This window comes from Moschus berezovskii, chromosome 9 (genome assembly GCF_049115385.1).
Source record: "Moschus berezovskii isolate FMDL1 chromosome 9, NW_MosBer_1.0, whole genome shotgun sequence".
NCBI lineage: Eukaryota > Metazoa > Chordata > Mammalia > Artiodactyla > Moschidae > Moschus > Moschus berezovskii.
Window position 1 is genome coordinate 97,502,201 of NC_142468.1, and position 16,219 is coordinate 97,518,419.

Genomic DNA, 16,219 nt, shown 5'->3' on the forward strand with positions numbered 1-16,219 from the left:
TCACCTGAAACTGCCATAACATTGTTAATTGGCTTTACCTCAATACAAAAGAAAAAATTGAAAGCTTGGAAAAACAAACCAAAACATTACATTCTCAGCTGAGAGAACTCTGACCCTTGCTGTTGGGTTCTGTGGGTGAGGGAGCAAGTGCACCATCCCATGGCAATGGCCTTGGAGTCTGTCCTGTCCTTTCCCTTTGAGCTATAGGTGTAACTGTGGGTCATGAGATTCCCTTAATGCAAACACAGAGGGCCCCAGGGGTCCTGCTAGATTATCCTTCATCTACATTCAGGAATAATATCCCTCAAAAGGCCTTGGTATAAGCTCTTTAGGGGGAGACTTTGTGACTCCATGTGTCTGTGGTACATGGATGTGTTTGGATGGTTTCCCAATTTCTGTGGAATTTTGAAACTTGGAACCCTAATTCACTGATTAGTGCTGATTCACTGAGGGAAACTTTTCCCTCTCTGAAGCGATGGTGTGAGGTTTCTCTGGAGACTCATTACAGCACTGTGATAACAAGGCCCCAGCTACCTCAAATCCCTTGGCTGTTGATTGCTCTAACTTTCAAGCTGGAAGTTTGCCCTTTCATCCCCCTGTTGCAGAGCATAGTAACTTTGGAAAAGTTGAATGAGTCTGGTTGAGAGAGTGAGGGAAAAAATGGTAGGCAAGGCCCTTCCAAGAGCTGGAGCAGTGGGGTTATGAGCATGGACATTGTGTGACTGTGATGGGCAGGAATGGACAACACTCGAAGAGCTGCAGGATAATTCCCCTCTGTCCCTTTCCTAGAAATCTCTGCCCGTCCCTGTTCCTGTTCAATGAGCTTGCCCCACCCTGAGTGGGCTTCTCAAAACCTGGGCCCAATTCTAGGTGTGGGCCCCCATACCTATGGCCTTTCTCTGTTCAATGTTACCTCTTTAGATGGGCTTTTCTTGCTCATTTTATTTAAGATAGACCCTCTTCTTATCCTTTTCTGTCCCCTTACTCTGCTTATTTTTTTCCTTTAAATTTTTTATTGCAAGGTATTGGCTTTACAACACTGTGCTGGTTTCTGCCACACATCAGCATGAATCAGCCACAGGTATACGTATGTCTCCTCCCTCTTGAACCTCCCTCTTATCTCCCACTACTTATTTAGCTTTATTCATAACCCTACCTGATATTTTATTTATGTATTTATATTTGTCTGTCTTCCCTCAGTTCAGTTCAGTCGCTCAGTCATGTCTGACTCTTTGCAACCCCATGGACTGCAGTACGCCATGCTTCCCTGTTCATCACTAACTCCTGGAGCTTGCTCAAGCTCATGTCCATTGAGTCCGTGATGCCATCCAACCATCTTATCCTCTGTCGTCCCCTTCTCCTGCCTTCAATCTTTCCCAGCATCAGGGTCTTTTCCAATGAGTCAGTTCTTCAAATCAAGTAGCCAAAGTATTGTTCAGCGTCAGTCCGTCCAATGAATATTTGGGACTGATTTCCTTTAGGATTGACTGGTTGGATCTCCTGGCAGTGCAAGGGACTCTCAAGAGTCTTCTCCAACACCACAGTTCAACAGCATCAATTCTTCGACACTCAGCTTTCTTTATAGTCCAACTCTCACATCCATACATGACTACTGGAAAAACCATAGCTTTGACTAGACGGACCTTTGTTGGCAAAGTAGTGTCTCTGCTTTTCCCTACTAGACGGAAAACGCTGTGGGGGCACAGACGGGTGTGTTCATCATTGTGTACTTAGAACAGGCTTGGCATCGAGGAGGTACTAAGTAAGCATTTTAAAATGAAAATAAGAAAGCAAAACACCTCTTTCCCAGAGGAGCTGTTGCACGGAGGAGAGTAGCTGTTGGGTTGGGGTGGAAGGGGAGATGTACATTTCTTGCAGCATTTTGCAGGAGGTTTGGGTATTGGATTCAGGAGTGCCTTTTGAGAAGGGGATATGAGGCATGAGGAAACTAAGGGTGAGTCATTTAAACCAATCCCATCCTCTTGGGATGATTGACTCTCTTTGAGAATGATACCAGGTAACTTGAGTTGTCTTCAGCACCTTTGGTTGTTCCAATGAGATAAGCTTAATATGTGCTCATCTTTGGGCCTCAGAAATGGGACCTGAAGTGATCTGAAGTATGGAGAATGAATACTCAAGAATATAGGCTTGCTTCTAGCCATACAGGACCAATTCTTGTTTAAAGCCCAACTGTGGGCTTCCCTGGAGGTTCAGTGGTAAAGAATCTGCCCACCAATGTCAGAAACACGAGTTCAATCTCTGATCTGGACAGAGTCTGTGCCCTAGAGTCTGGAAGCTGCAACTACTGAGCCATGTGCCACAACTACTGAAGCCAGCGTGCCCTAGAGGCCATGCTCTTCAACAAGAGAAGACACTGCAATGGGAAGCCCTTGCAAGCAATTAGAGAGATGTTCCCACTCTCCACAACTAGAGAAAGCCCATATGCAACAATGAAGAACCAACACAACCATATTTAAATAAAATTATTTAGAGCACAAGTACCTTTGGTCTTCCTGCTTTTGCTTCTGCCATTTCTCCTAACAAGGGTGTTCTTCCTGCTCCTCCCCCCTTTCCAACTGCTACCCTCTCTTCTAGACTAACTTCAAATTCTTTTGTGAAGCTTTCCCAGCCATCATGGGGAAAAGCAAACTTTCCTTCCTCTAAACTCCTTGAAGTCTTACTATTCATGCTTTCATGACATTTCAGTTCAGTTGCCCAGTCATGTCCGACTCTGCAACACCATGGACTGCAGCACGCCAGGCCTCCCTGTCCATCATCAACACCCAGAACCTACTCAAACTCATGTCCATCGCATCAGTGATGCCATCCAACCATCTCATCCTCCGGCATCCCCTTCTCCTCCGGCCTTCAATCTTTCCCAGCATCAGGGTCTTTTCCAATGAGTCAGTTCTTCAAATCAGGTGGCCAAAGTATTGGAGTTTTAGCTTCAGCATCAATCCTTCCAATGAATATTTAGGACTGATTTCCTTTAGGATGGACTGGTTGATCTCCTTGCATCCAAGGGACTCTCAAGAGTCTTCTCCAACACCACAGTTCAAAAGCATCAGTTTTTGTAGTCACTCAGCTTTCTTTATGGTCCAACTCCCACACCCATACGTGACTACTGGAAAAACCATAGCTTTGACTATATGGACCTTTGTTGGCAAAGTAATGTCTTTGCTTTTTAATATGCTGTCTAGGTTGGTCATAGCTTTTCTTCCAAGGAGCAAGCGTCTTTTAATTTCATGGCTGCAGTCACCATCTGCAGTGATATTGGAGCCCCCCCAAATAAAGCCTCTCACTGTTTCCATTGTTTCCCCATCTATTTGCCTGAAGTGATGGGACCAGATGCCATGATCTTAATTTTCTGAATGTTGAGTTTTAAGCCAACTTTTTTACTCTCCTCTTTCACTTTCATCAAGAGGCTCTTTACTTCTTCACCTTCTGCCATCAGGGTGGTGTCATCTGCATATCTGAGGTTACTGATATTTCTCCTGACAATCTCGATTCCAGCTTGTGCTTCATCCAGCCCGGGATTTCACATGATGTACTCAGCAGCAGCACTCAGCATATAACTTAAATAAGTAGGGTGACAACATACAGCCTTGACATACTCCTTTCCTATTTGGAACCAGTCTGTTGTTCCATGTCCAGTTCTAACTGTTGTTTCTTGACCTGCATACAGATTTCTCAGGAAGCAGGTCAGGTATTCCAATCTCTTTAAGAATTGTCCACAGTTTGTTGTGATCCAGTCAAAGGCTTTGGTGTAGTCAATAAAGCAGAAGTAAATCTTTTTCTACAACTCTCTTTTCGATGATCCAGCAGATGTTGCCAATTTGATCTCTGCTTCCTCTGCCTCTTCTAAATCCAGCGTGGACATCTGGAAGTTCATGGTTCACGTACTGTTGAAGCCTGGCTTGGAGAATTTTGAGCATTACTTTGGTAGCATGTGAGATGAGCGCAATTGTCTGGTAGTTAGAACATTCTTTGGCACTCCCTTTCATTGGCATTGGAATGAAAACTGACCTTTGCCAGTCCTGCAGCCACTGCTGAGTTTTCCAAATTTGCTGGCATATTGAGTGCATCACTTTCATAGCATCGTCTTTTAGGATTTGAAATAGGTCAGCTGGAATTCCATCACCTCCACTAGCTTTGTTCTTAGTGATGATTCCTAAGGCCCACTTGACTTTGCATTCCAGGATGTCTGGCTCTAGGTGAGTGATTACACCATCATGGTTATCTGGGTCATGAAGATCTTTTTTGTATAAAAAATACACAGAAAACAATACAAAAAAGATCTTCATGACCCAGATAACCATGATGGTGTGATCTTCTGTGTATTCTTGGGCTTCCCTGATAGTTCACTTGGTAAAGAATCTGCCTGCAATGCGGGAGACCCCGGTTCAGTTCCTGGGTTGGGAAGATTCCCTGGAGAATGGATAGTCTACCCACTCCAGTGTTCTTGGGCTTCCCTTGTGGCTCAGCTGGTAAAGAATCCACCTGCAGTGCTGGAGACCTGGGTTTGATCCCTGGGTTGGGAGATCCCCTGGAGAAGGGAAAGGCTATGCCCTCCAGTATTCTGCCCTGGAGAATTCCATGGACAGTCCATGGGGTCGCAAAGAGTCAGATGCAATCGAGCGACTTTCACTTTCATGCTGTGTATTCTTGCCACCTCTTAATATCTTCTGCTTCTGTTAGGTCCATACCATTTCTGTCCTTTATTGAGCTCATCTTTGCATGAAATGTTCCCTTGGTATCTCTAATTTTCTTGAAGAGATCTCTAGTCTTTCCCATTCTGTTGTTTTCCTCTATTTCTTTGCATTGATCACTGAGGAAGGCTTTCTAATCTCTCCTTGCTATTCTTTGGAACTCTGCATTCAGATGGATATAGCTTTCCTTTTTTCCTTTGCCTTTAGCTTCTCTTCTTTTCTTAGCTATTTGTAGGTCCTCCTCAGACAACCATTTTGCCTTTTTGCATTTCTTTTTCTTGGGGATGGTCTTGATCACTGTCTCCTGTATAATATCATGAACTTCTGTCCATAGTTCTTCAGGCACTCTATCAGATCTAATCCCTTGAATCTATTTGTCACTTCCACTGTATAATTGTAAGGGATGTGATTTAGGTCACACCTGAATGGTCTAGTGGTTTTCCCTACTTCCTTCAATTTAGGTCTGATTTGTCAATAAGGAGTTCATGATCTGAGCCACAGTCAGCTCCCAGTCTTGTTTTTGCTGACAATATAGAGCTTCTCTTCTCTTTGGCTGCAAAGAATATAATCAATATGATTTCGGTATTGACCATTTAGTGATGTCCATGTGTAGAGTCTTAACTTGTGTTGTTGGAAGAGGGTGTTTACTATGATCGGTGAGTTCTCTTGGCAAAACTCTGTTAGCCTTTGACCTGCTTCATTTTGTACTCCAAAGCCAAATTTGCCTGTTACTTCCTACTTTTGCATTCCAGTCCCCTATAAAGAAGAGGACATATTTTGGGTGTTTGTTAGTTCTAGAAGATCTTGTAGGGCTTTGCAGAACTGTTCAACTTCAGCTTCTTCAGCATTACTGGTCGGGGCATAGACTTGGATTACCGTGATGGATACCATGAATGGTTTGCCTTGGAAACAAACAGAGATCATTCTGTTGTTTTTGAGATTGCATCCAAGTAACTGCACTTTGGACTCTTTTGTTGGCTATGATGGCTACTCCATTTCTTCAAAGGGATTCTTGCCCACAGTAGTAGAAATAATGGTCATCTGAGTTAAATTCACCCATTCCAGTCCATTTTAGTTCACTGATCCCTAAAATGTCGATGTTCACTCTTGCCATCTCCTGTTTGACCACTTCCAATTTGCCTTGATTCATGGACCTAACATTCCAGGTTTCTATGCAATATTGCTCTTTACAGCATCGGACTTTACTTCCATCACCCGTCACATCCACAACTGGGTGTTGTTTTAGCTTTGTCTCTGTTTCTTTTTTTCTTTCTGGAGTTGTTTCTCCACTGATCTCTAGTAGCATATTGGGCACCTACCGACCTGGGGAGTTCGTCTTTCAGTGTCCTATGTTTTTGCCTTTTCCTACTGTTCATGGGGTTCTCAAGGCAAGAATACTGAAGTGGTTTGCCATTCCCTTCTCCAGTGGACCATGTTTTGTCAGAACTCTCTGCCTTGACCCGTCTGTCTTGGGTGGTCCCACACGGCATGGCTCATGCTTTCAGTGAGCTAGACGAGGCTGTGGTCCATGTGATCAGTTTGGTTAGTTTTCTGTGCTTGTGGTCTTCGTTCTGCCTTCCCTCTGACGGATAAGGATAAGAGGCTTATGGAAGCTTCCTGATGGGAGAGATGAATGAGGGAGAAACTGGGTCTTGTTCTGAGGGGTGGGGCCATGCTCAGTAAATCTTTAATCCAGTTTTCTGTTGATGGGCGGGGCTGTGTCCCCTCCCTGTTGCTTGACCTGAGGCCAAACGATGGTGGAGGTGATGAAGATGATGGAGACCTCCTTCTAAAGGTCCCGTGCACGCTCTGCAGTGCCCCCGGCCCTGCAGCAGGCCCCTGCCGATCCACGCCTCAGCGGGAGCCTCCTGGACACTCATGGGCATGTCTGGGTCAGTTTCTTATGGGGTCACTGCTTCTTTCTCCTGGGTTTTGTTTGTGCCCTCCAAGAGTCTGTTTCCTCAGTCCTGTGTAAGTTCTGGTGGGTCTATGGTTAATGGCGACCTCCTCCAAGAGGGTTTATGCCATACCCGGGACTGCTGCACCCAGAGCCCCTGTGGCAGGCCACTGATGACCTGTACCTCCACAGGAGACACTCAGACACAGTTCTGGCTCAGTTTCTGTGGGTTGGGCATGCATTTCATGCCCTTCCCAGGTCTGAGCATCTCAGGCAACCAGGTGCTTGGTGAGCACACTGTCCCAGGACGGCTGTGTGTCTTAATCACCTCCCCAGTCCTGGCCGCTCGGTTTCCCTGGTGTGCTGCGAGAGTACTGTCTCAGGTGTGCTGTATGTCTCCTTGGAAAAGCTGATCTCAGGCTGCTACCCTCCTGGCAGCTGTCAACCATCCAGAATCTCAGGAAGATGTGGTTAGCAGGTGGGAGCCTGCCTACAGTCTGGTGGAAGATGCCGTCTCTGGAGCTGAGATGTAGTAGCCGCTTGCCTTCCGGCTCTGGCTGTTGCAAGCCTGCCTCTCTGCCTCCTGGCGGGGAGGGGCTGGTACTAAGCCAGATAGCTCTCCTTTGGCATTTGTTCAGTCCTTTGTTCTGTGAGCAGGCCAGGCTGTGTTAGTTAGGTTGTTAGATTAGAGCCTTTTGTGGAAAGTTCTCTTTTCCAAAGTTGCAGTTAGGTGTGTATTCTGTAGGGTGTTTTTTTTTTTTCTCTCCCAATTATGTGATGTTGCCTTCTGAGATTCCGAAACTCCCCACAGACCCGCCTGTGAGAGGATTTCCTACTGGTGGAAACTTCTCCTCCTTCATGACTCCCTCCCCAGGTCTCCATCCCTAACTCTTTTGTCTTTCTTTTTTTTCTTTTCTGTTTTGTCTTACCTCCTTGTGAACAGAATGGACTGCCTTTCTGGGTGCCTGGTGTCCTCCGCCAGTGTTTAGAAGTTGTTTTGTGGAAGTTACACAGCATTCAGATGATCTTTTGATGAATTTGTGGCGGAGAAAGTGGCCTCCCTGTCCTATTCCTCCAACGTCTCGACTCAGCAGTGACATTTGGCCAGGAACAATTTGGGGGCAACTCAAGTACTAACTAACTTACTAACTAGCTAACTAACTAACTGAAGTCTTTGGCTTCTCGAGTCTTTGAAAGTCATCCTTCCCTTTGGTGCTTAAGATCACAAGTGCCCAAGCTCAGACCCTGCTCCACAACTGAAGGTTCAGCTATGGACTGGTTGCCTGCCCATGTAATTCCCAGAGGAATGCTTACACTTTCTGCCTAGTCCTGCTGGTTCTGGAGTTCTGCTAGGCCATCTTGTGACCAGCTTCTTCAACTGCTCCCACTTTCCCCAAACCTCCTTACCCCAAGTGCAGATGAAGGCCCCTCTATTATCTGTTCAAGAACATCAAAGACCACCTATAGTACCTGCCAAAACTTTGGGAAATGAAGGAATTCTAGTATAGGCAAGAAGGAGGAAAATCCCATAGAACAAGATCCAGAAAGTTATTACCTACCTACACAGGCTAATTTTTTCTTCTGTACTTTCCTCATTTCATTCTGCTCCCACCTGGCCATAAACCTACCTTTTGCCATGTAGTACCCTTACCTATAATCTCTCTCTGTTTCTTTCATCTCTGGGTGCAGGATTCTGATCTTTGAGACCCAGGAAGAAGTAAAACCCCATTTTAGCCCCATACTCACTTCCCAGGACACATCTTATTCTGCAGAGACAGATCTCATTCCATAATGCAAGCTGTTTCTATGTCATGAAGGAGAGCAGTGTAGCTCTGTCTGTCTTAAGTCATTGTTTTGGTTTTGCTGCCATAAAGCCATTGAAGTGTTTTCCCAGATAAACATACTCTCTTCCCAAAATTGAATCTGAAAATTGCTGATAATTTTTAAATAAATTATTCTGGCTTTTAGACATTACCTTTTCAAAACTCTGAGGATTCGATCTCATTAGAACCCTCCGGTACACTTTTGTTTCTTTAACTGTGTTTGTACCTTACAGAAATTGGCAGAATAGTAAAGCATCTAGGAGTAGATTAATGGTGTCATCTGAGGAAGGCCAGGGGAATCTGTCCCTCCCTTTTGAAGGCTCCAAAAGTGTGTGGGGGTGGGTTTGTCATGTTTTAAGAGAGTCACATCAAAAAACATATCTAGGAGTGATGAGCATTTCAGAATGACACTTTGTTAATTTGCATGAGAGGACTGCTAGACCTATTTCTAGAAAATTCTTGAGAATTCTCTGCTCAGTGCATTCTCTCCCTCTGCTCCCTTCCTCCTAGTCAGTACCATTCCCTGAGATCTCTTTGACCCTTTGTAGAAGAAAAGTGTGTTCATCCCTCTTAGACAGTGGATATCTAGTCTGAAGAAATCTTGGGAAGCAAGCAATACTTCAGAAAGAGATAAAAATTCCTCCCTGGTCATTCTGCCTGTCAGGGAGCAGGCACTGGGCCGCTCACTGGATGAGCCCAAATTCATCCAAAAGAGCAGGGGTGGCCGCTCCCTGGATGAGATTATCCTTCCTGGGACAGAGCCCCTGGGAACTCTGAGACAATGGCAGTCTTGAGGTGTGCTCCCTTCCTCTACCGCTAGAGGTCTGCCGTGAGCTGGTGAGGAAGGCAAGTCATGGACAGAGTTAAAGGTGAGACGTGGGGAGTGAAGGGGGTGGGGAGGTGCTATAAGTGCTTGATTCAGTTCAGTTTGGTTCAGTCGCTCAGTCGTGTCCGACTCTCCGCGACCCCATGAATCACAGCACGCCAGGCCTCCGTGTCCATCACCAACTCCCGGAGCTCACTCAGACTCAAGTCCACAGAGTCGGTTCATTCTCGGTCGTCCCCTTCTCCTCCCGCCCCCAACCCTTCCCAGCATTAGTCTTTTCCAGTGAGTCAACTCGTCGCATGAGGTGGCCAAAATATTGCAGTCTCAGCTTTAGCATCAGTGCTTGATTACTTACCAAGAACTTAGAAATAAGGGAAACGGATGGTCTTGATCAGTTGTTCTTAACGTTTTACGAGTCACAAACCCATTTGAGAGTTTGACTCTTCCCACTCCTGCAGCCATTGAAATTAAAAGATGGTTTCTCCTTAGAAGAAAAGCTATGACAATCTAGACAGTGTATTAAAAAGCAGAGACGTTACTTTGCTGACAAAGGTCTGTATAGTCAAAGCTATGGTTTTTCCAGTAGTCATGTATGGTTGTGAGAGTTGGACCATAAAGAAGGCTGAGCACCGAAGAATTGATGCTTTTGAATTGTGGTGGCAGAGAAGACTCTTGAGAGTCCCTTGGACTTCAAGGAGATCCAACCAGTCAATCCTAAAGGAAATCAGCACTGTATATTCATTGCAAGGACTGAAGCTGAAGCTCCAATATTTTGGCCACCTGATGCAAAGAGCTGACTCGTTAGAAAAGACCCTGATGCTGGGAAAGATTGAAGGCAGGAGGAGAAGGGGGCGACAGAGGACATGATGGTTGGATGTCATTACCGACTCAATGGACATGAGTTTGAGCAATCTCCAAGAGACAGTGAAGGACAGGGAAGCCTGGTGTGCTGCAGTTCATGGGGCTGCAAAGAGTCAGACACAACTGAGCGACTGGACAGCAACCCCCACCCTAATCTACATAGGCACACTATTTTGCATACAATATAAAGGTTTTTCCAGAATACCCTGAAGTTCATCTATGGACCTTCTTCTCTAGACTATGAACTCCTGGAGAGCAAGGACTGGGCTTGTGCGCTGATATGTGTCCTGTGCCTACCCAAAGTGCCTGAGATAAAGGAATTGCTGATAAATATTTGTTGAGATCTAAAAGGCAGAAGCAAACCTGTATTTGCTGGACAGAAGCCAGGCCAGGGTGTGCAAATGCCAGTGGCATCAGTGCCATGAGGGGCTTTGATAGTGACAGCCCTGTCACTGTTCTGGACCTGATTGTGTGTGAGCTCTTCACCCTTCTGACCCTCTGGTCCTGACCTAGTGTGCTGACCTGAGACATGTAGGTCAATGGTGGTCTGAGGAAGGGATGAGAAGTGACATTTTGAGGATTCTCACACTGCTACCTGGTTTTTGCAATGGCATGATATCAACTTAGAAGTGCTTCTCTAAAGTCATCATTCAGCTGCATTTACTGAGCTTGATAAATGCTGAGGACTGAATGACCATATCAGCTGGTCTGGGTCACTTAAAAGTCCTCTGCCACTGCTAGAGAGGCAACCAGAGGGACCACTATTGTCACTGCCATTTTTAGAAACTTCTGTATCACTGACACCCTGTGAGCCATGCTGAACACAGTCCTGCTGCTCATAATTGGCTCAGGGGTAAGTTCTGTAAGTTCAGGAAGGGATGGGACTCCATAGTAAAGAGAGCTGAGTCCCAAATATCAGAAGCTTAATTGAAAAGGGTCTATCAATTTGGAAGTCCACAAATTCAGATCCTCCCAAAGTCCTGCCAGAAAGACAGATACACAGTGAACTGAAGGTTTGGTGCTGAGCACAGCCCACCATTCACACCATCTTCCCTGGTAGTGAGCTCCCTGTGAGGGAGTCCAGAGTCCTTCCCTGAGAGTTATCCTCAGTCTGGGGCCACCTGTGTGCATCAGATCTATTTTTATGTCCTTGAATCAAAACGAGTCTCTTTCAACCCCTGGGAAAGCCCTTATTTTATATGCAACTTTGTATATGCAAAGAGATACGAGCAGGCACTTTTACCTCTGTTTGCTACAGAATTCAAGGCACTAATTAACATAATGGATGCTCTGGGGTGTAAGCTCAGGGAGTGTGCCAGTAGGGAGATAGATGCTGTTTGCTTTTCCCAGATGCACTGAAACCCCACCTCGAGCCCAGCTGAAATATGCTGCTGGTCTAGCTTAATAATAGACATTTTGCCATATTTCATTTTTTTAAGAATTTTTATGTGGACCATTTAAAAAGTATTTAACTTGTTACAGTATTGTTTCTGTTTTACTTATTTTCTTGGCCGTGAGCCTTGTGGCATCTTAGCTCCTCAATTCAGTTCAGTTCACTTCAGTCGCTCAGTCGTGTCCGACTCTCCGCGACCCCATGAATCACAGCACGCCAGGCCTCCCTGTCCATCACCAACTCCCGGAGTTCACTCAAACTCATGTCCACAGAGTCGGTGATGCCATCCAGCCATCTCATCCTCTGTCGTCCCCTTCTCCTCCCGCCCCCAACCTTTCCCAGCATCAGAGTCTTTTCCAGTGAGTCAACTCGTCACATGAGGTGGCCACAGTATTGAAGTTTCAGCTTTAGCATCAGTCCTTCCAATGAACACCCAGGATTGATCTCCTTTAGAATGGACTGGTTGGATCTCCTTGCAGTCCAAGGGACTCTCAAGAGTCTTCTCCAGCACCACAGTTCAAAAGCATCAATTCTTCGGCGATCAGCTTTCTTCACAGTCCAACTCTCACATCCATACATGACCACGGGAAAAACCATAGCCTTGACTAGACGGACCTTTGTTGGCAAAGTAATGTCTCTGCTTTTTAATATACTATCAAGGTTGGTCATAACTTTCCTTCCAAGGAGTAAGCGTCTTTTAATTTCATGGCTGCAATCAGTATCTGCAGTGATTTTGGAGCCCCCAAAAATAAAGTCTTACACTGTTTCCACTGTTTTTCCATCTATTTCCCATGAAGTAATGGGACCACCAGGGTTCAAACCTGAACCCCCTAAATTGGAAGGCAAAATCTTTTAACCACTGGACCACCAGGGAAGTCCCATGCCTTATTGGTAAAAACTGCCTAATGGCTTTTTCTTCATTCTTGTTCTTCGTTACCTTTCCATACATTTGGCACTGTTGACGCTCTTGTCATCTTGAATTTCCCCTCCCCTGCTTGCTAAACCTGCACGACTCTGCTTCTGTTGGTGTGCTTTTTCTTCTCCAGGCGCTTTCACTGAGCCCCATTCTGCTTTTCCTTCTCTACATAAACTTCTCCACAGTGTACAGTTTTGTATCTACCTGTTGCTCACTTACTAATAACTCACTCACTCACTCCTATTTGCTCATTACTCAGCCTCTCTCCTGTCCCTTATGTGGTACTCGGCTTAGAGAACACCAAGATGAATAACATCCAGTTTCTGCTTTCAGGGAGTCATGCAACCAATAAGTGGTAGCCTGACTCAGTATGTGGCTCTTGTACACATTCCAATGCTCTTTGCCCTCTGGTAAAGACTCTAAGTTACACGTGCACGCTCAAGTGTAATCTCACATCTTCCATGACTCCTTTGCCTACACCTCTATCCTTCACTGATTTTCTTCTCCATCAAACTGTTCTAGTCAGGAGAACTGGGTTTTATACCTTCCTCAATTTAGTTAGGTTGGGGAACTCATCTGACCTGTATTGTACTTAATATCTTCATCTGTGGGATGAGAAAGTCTTAGCACCTGGATTCTTCCATTTCCAAAATGCTGTGATTGTTTACAATTGGAGGAAGGTGGTGGCTAATACAAAACAGCAATTGTATAGTGAAGCTAATGCATTTTTGGGAAAAATTTAGCATCATCATGGGGGTTGCTAAGAGTCGGACACGACTGAGCATCTTCACTTTCACTTTTCACTTTCATGCATTGGAGAGGGAAATGGCAACCCACTCCAGTGTTCTTGCCTGGAGAATCCCATGGACAGGGGAGCCTGGTGGGCTGCCGTCTATGGGATTGCACAGAGTAGAACAAGACTGAAGCGACTAAGCAGCAGCAGCAGCAGCAGCAGGGGGTTGCTAGCACATCATAAAATTGTTTGCTGGTCTGGAAACTATGTATCTTTATCACTTATTATAATTAGCCAGTTGCAAGAGCTAGTAACATGTTCAGATAAAGGGAAGGCAGGCATGGGAGGAGTTGACATTAAAGCAGGATAAGATGGTAGCCTTGAACTTTCTGGAAGGTTTTGTAGGGACTGTCCTCATATAGGGACTGTTCTGAGTTCATTGGCTTTTATAGTAAGTTTGTGCCTTAATCCATCCATTTGTGTGTTATTCATGTTAAGTAAATTTCTGTAGAGTAGCAGTTCTGCTTTGGATCTTGAAAAATAACTTCCTGATTAGAAAAATAATATTGTTTTCTTAGTCATTGATATTTTGAGTTTAAAAAGCAGGTCCATTCAAGCTAGTTGACAGAAGGGTCATGTGTACATATGTGAGAGGATGAAATGTTATATGGCAACAAAAACAAGTCGCATGCGGCACTCCTGAACCTTACAAATGCAAGGTTAAGCAGAAGATGCCAGATGTAGGGCAATACCTACTACATGGATCCATTTATATGAATTTCAGAAACAGGCGAAACTAACCCATGATGTTAGGAACCAGGATAAAGGTTACCTTTAGAATGTAGGGAAGGAGCTAGAGAGGGTCTTCTGGGGTGTTAGTATTGTTCTGTCTCTTGACCTGGGTGGTGGTTACAGGCATGTGTTCAGTTCATAACAATTCATGGAGCTTGTGATTTGTGTGCTTGTCTGTGTATGTATTATATTAAAGTTTTAAATGTGAAAAATGCTTGAGCTCTACACTGTAGATTCCTGATTCCAAGTGCAAGGAAAGTATGTCTAGGTAGGGAGAACCCAGTGTAGGTGAGAGCAGGGGGGCACAAGAACTGAGCTCTGGAAATGAGGTGTGTGGAGAAGGCATTCCAGTTGGGCTAGCAGTGGGCAGAGTGAAGAAAGTGGTTAGATTGAAGTAAAAGGCCTGTACCAGAGTGTGTAAGGTGGGAGCTGAGGCTGGGAGGTAATTCTGGGAAAGGCTGTGGGTGGGGCTTTGAGTACCTAGCTGAGCAGCTTGGTTTCTTCTTTTGGATGGTGGAAGATCGTGGATGATTTGGCGGATTGATAGCAGAACTTTAGGATGCTGGAAAGGAGGGGAGTCCAGAGCACTGGGTGGGAGGGGTGGACACAGTTGTCACGATGGGACTGGAGGGGGTGGACGAGGGCTCTGAACTCTGAGACTCTCTGAGATGTGTCTGGTGGCGTTGACTTTGGCTCGTGTGCCAACTCCAGTTCTTGCTAGTGTAGACGTGTTTGGGTTTGCATCCTTTCCTAAGTGGGCTTCAGGGGCATCAGGCTGAGGCTTGGTGTCCAGGGACAGCTTGGTGAATTGCGCCCCTGAGGACTCCCCTCAGGATGATTGGATCCTTCTCGGAAAGTGTGTGCTCTCACCTGAGCCAAGCCTGCCCGCCCCACCTCAGTGAGAGCAACCATGGGATCCTTATGTGAGACCCTTGCATTGTATTGCCCCTCTCAGCCTTTATTGTGCAAGTAGTAGAAGCCTCCATATGACAGTGCCCAAGCCTGAGGCTTCCTTGAGGGCAGGACATGCTGGAAACTGGCCAGTGTGCCTCATTTAGGCTAATGTGAGTATTGCTGAGCCCCCTCTGTAGAATGCAGACAGTGGAAGACAGTTCATTCCAGGAACCGCAGGCACAAAGGGTTCAGCAAAATTCTCATCTTCCATTGAGAAGAACCATCTTCCATTGTCTTCATTCTTTGTAGACAACCAGATATGCTGTCCAAGGAGAAAACAATAGATTAAAGCAGAACTGTGATCTGATGAGATGTATTCCAGGGCCAGAAGTGATAGTGTTTCAAGGTGGAATGATTACTATCTCATAAAAACACTCCTTGGAAGAAAAGCTATGACAAACCTAGACAGCATACTAAAAACCAGACACATTACTTTGCCAACAAAAGTCTATATCGTCAAAGCTATGGTTTTTCCAGTAGTCATGTATGGATGTGAGAGTTGGATCATAAAGAAGGCTGAGCGCTGAAGAATTGATGCTTTTTAACTCTGGTGTTGGAGAATACTCTTGAGAGTCCCTTGGACAGCAAGGAGATCAAACCAGTCAATCCTAAAGGAAATCAACCCTGAATATTCATTAGAAGGACTGAAGCTGAAACTTCAATACTTTGGCCACCTGATGTGAAGAGCCGACTCATCTGAAAAGACCTTGATGCTGGGAAAGATTGAGGACAAGAGAAGAAGGGGGAGGCAAAGGATGAGATGGTTAGATAGCATCACTGACTCAATGGACATGAGGGACAGGGAAGCCTGGCACGCTGCAGTTCATGGAGTTGCCAAGAGTTGGACATGACTTAGCAACTGAAACAACAATAGCAAAAAAGACAAGGAAAACAGGAATTGTTCTTTGTCAATATTACAGGGTAGCAGAGCTTCTTGAAAGAACAGCAACATTTGATTATGGTATGTTTATGATTTAAAAGACGCTTACTCCTTGGAAGGAAAGTTATGACCAACCTAGACAGCATATTAAAAAGCAGAGACATTACTTTGCCAACCAAGGTCTGTCTAGTCAAGGCTATGGTTTTTCCAGTGGTCATGTATGGATGACAGAGTTGGACTGTGAAGAAAGCTGATTGCCGAAGAATTGATGCTTTTGAACTGTGGTGTTGGAGAAGACTCTTCAGAGTCCCTTGGACTGCAAGGAGATCCAACCAATCCATTCTAAGGGAGATCAATCCTGGGTGTTCATTGGAAGGACTGACGCTAAAGCTGAAACTGCAATACTTTGGCCACCTCATGCGACAAGTTGACTCA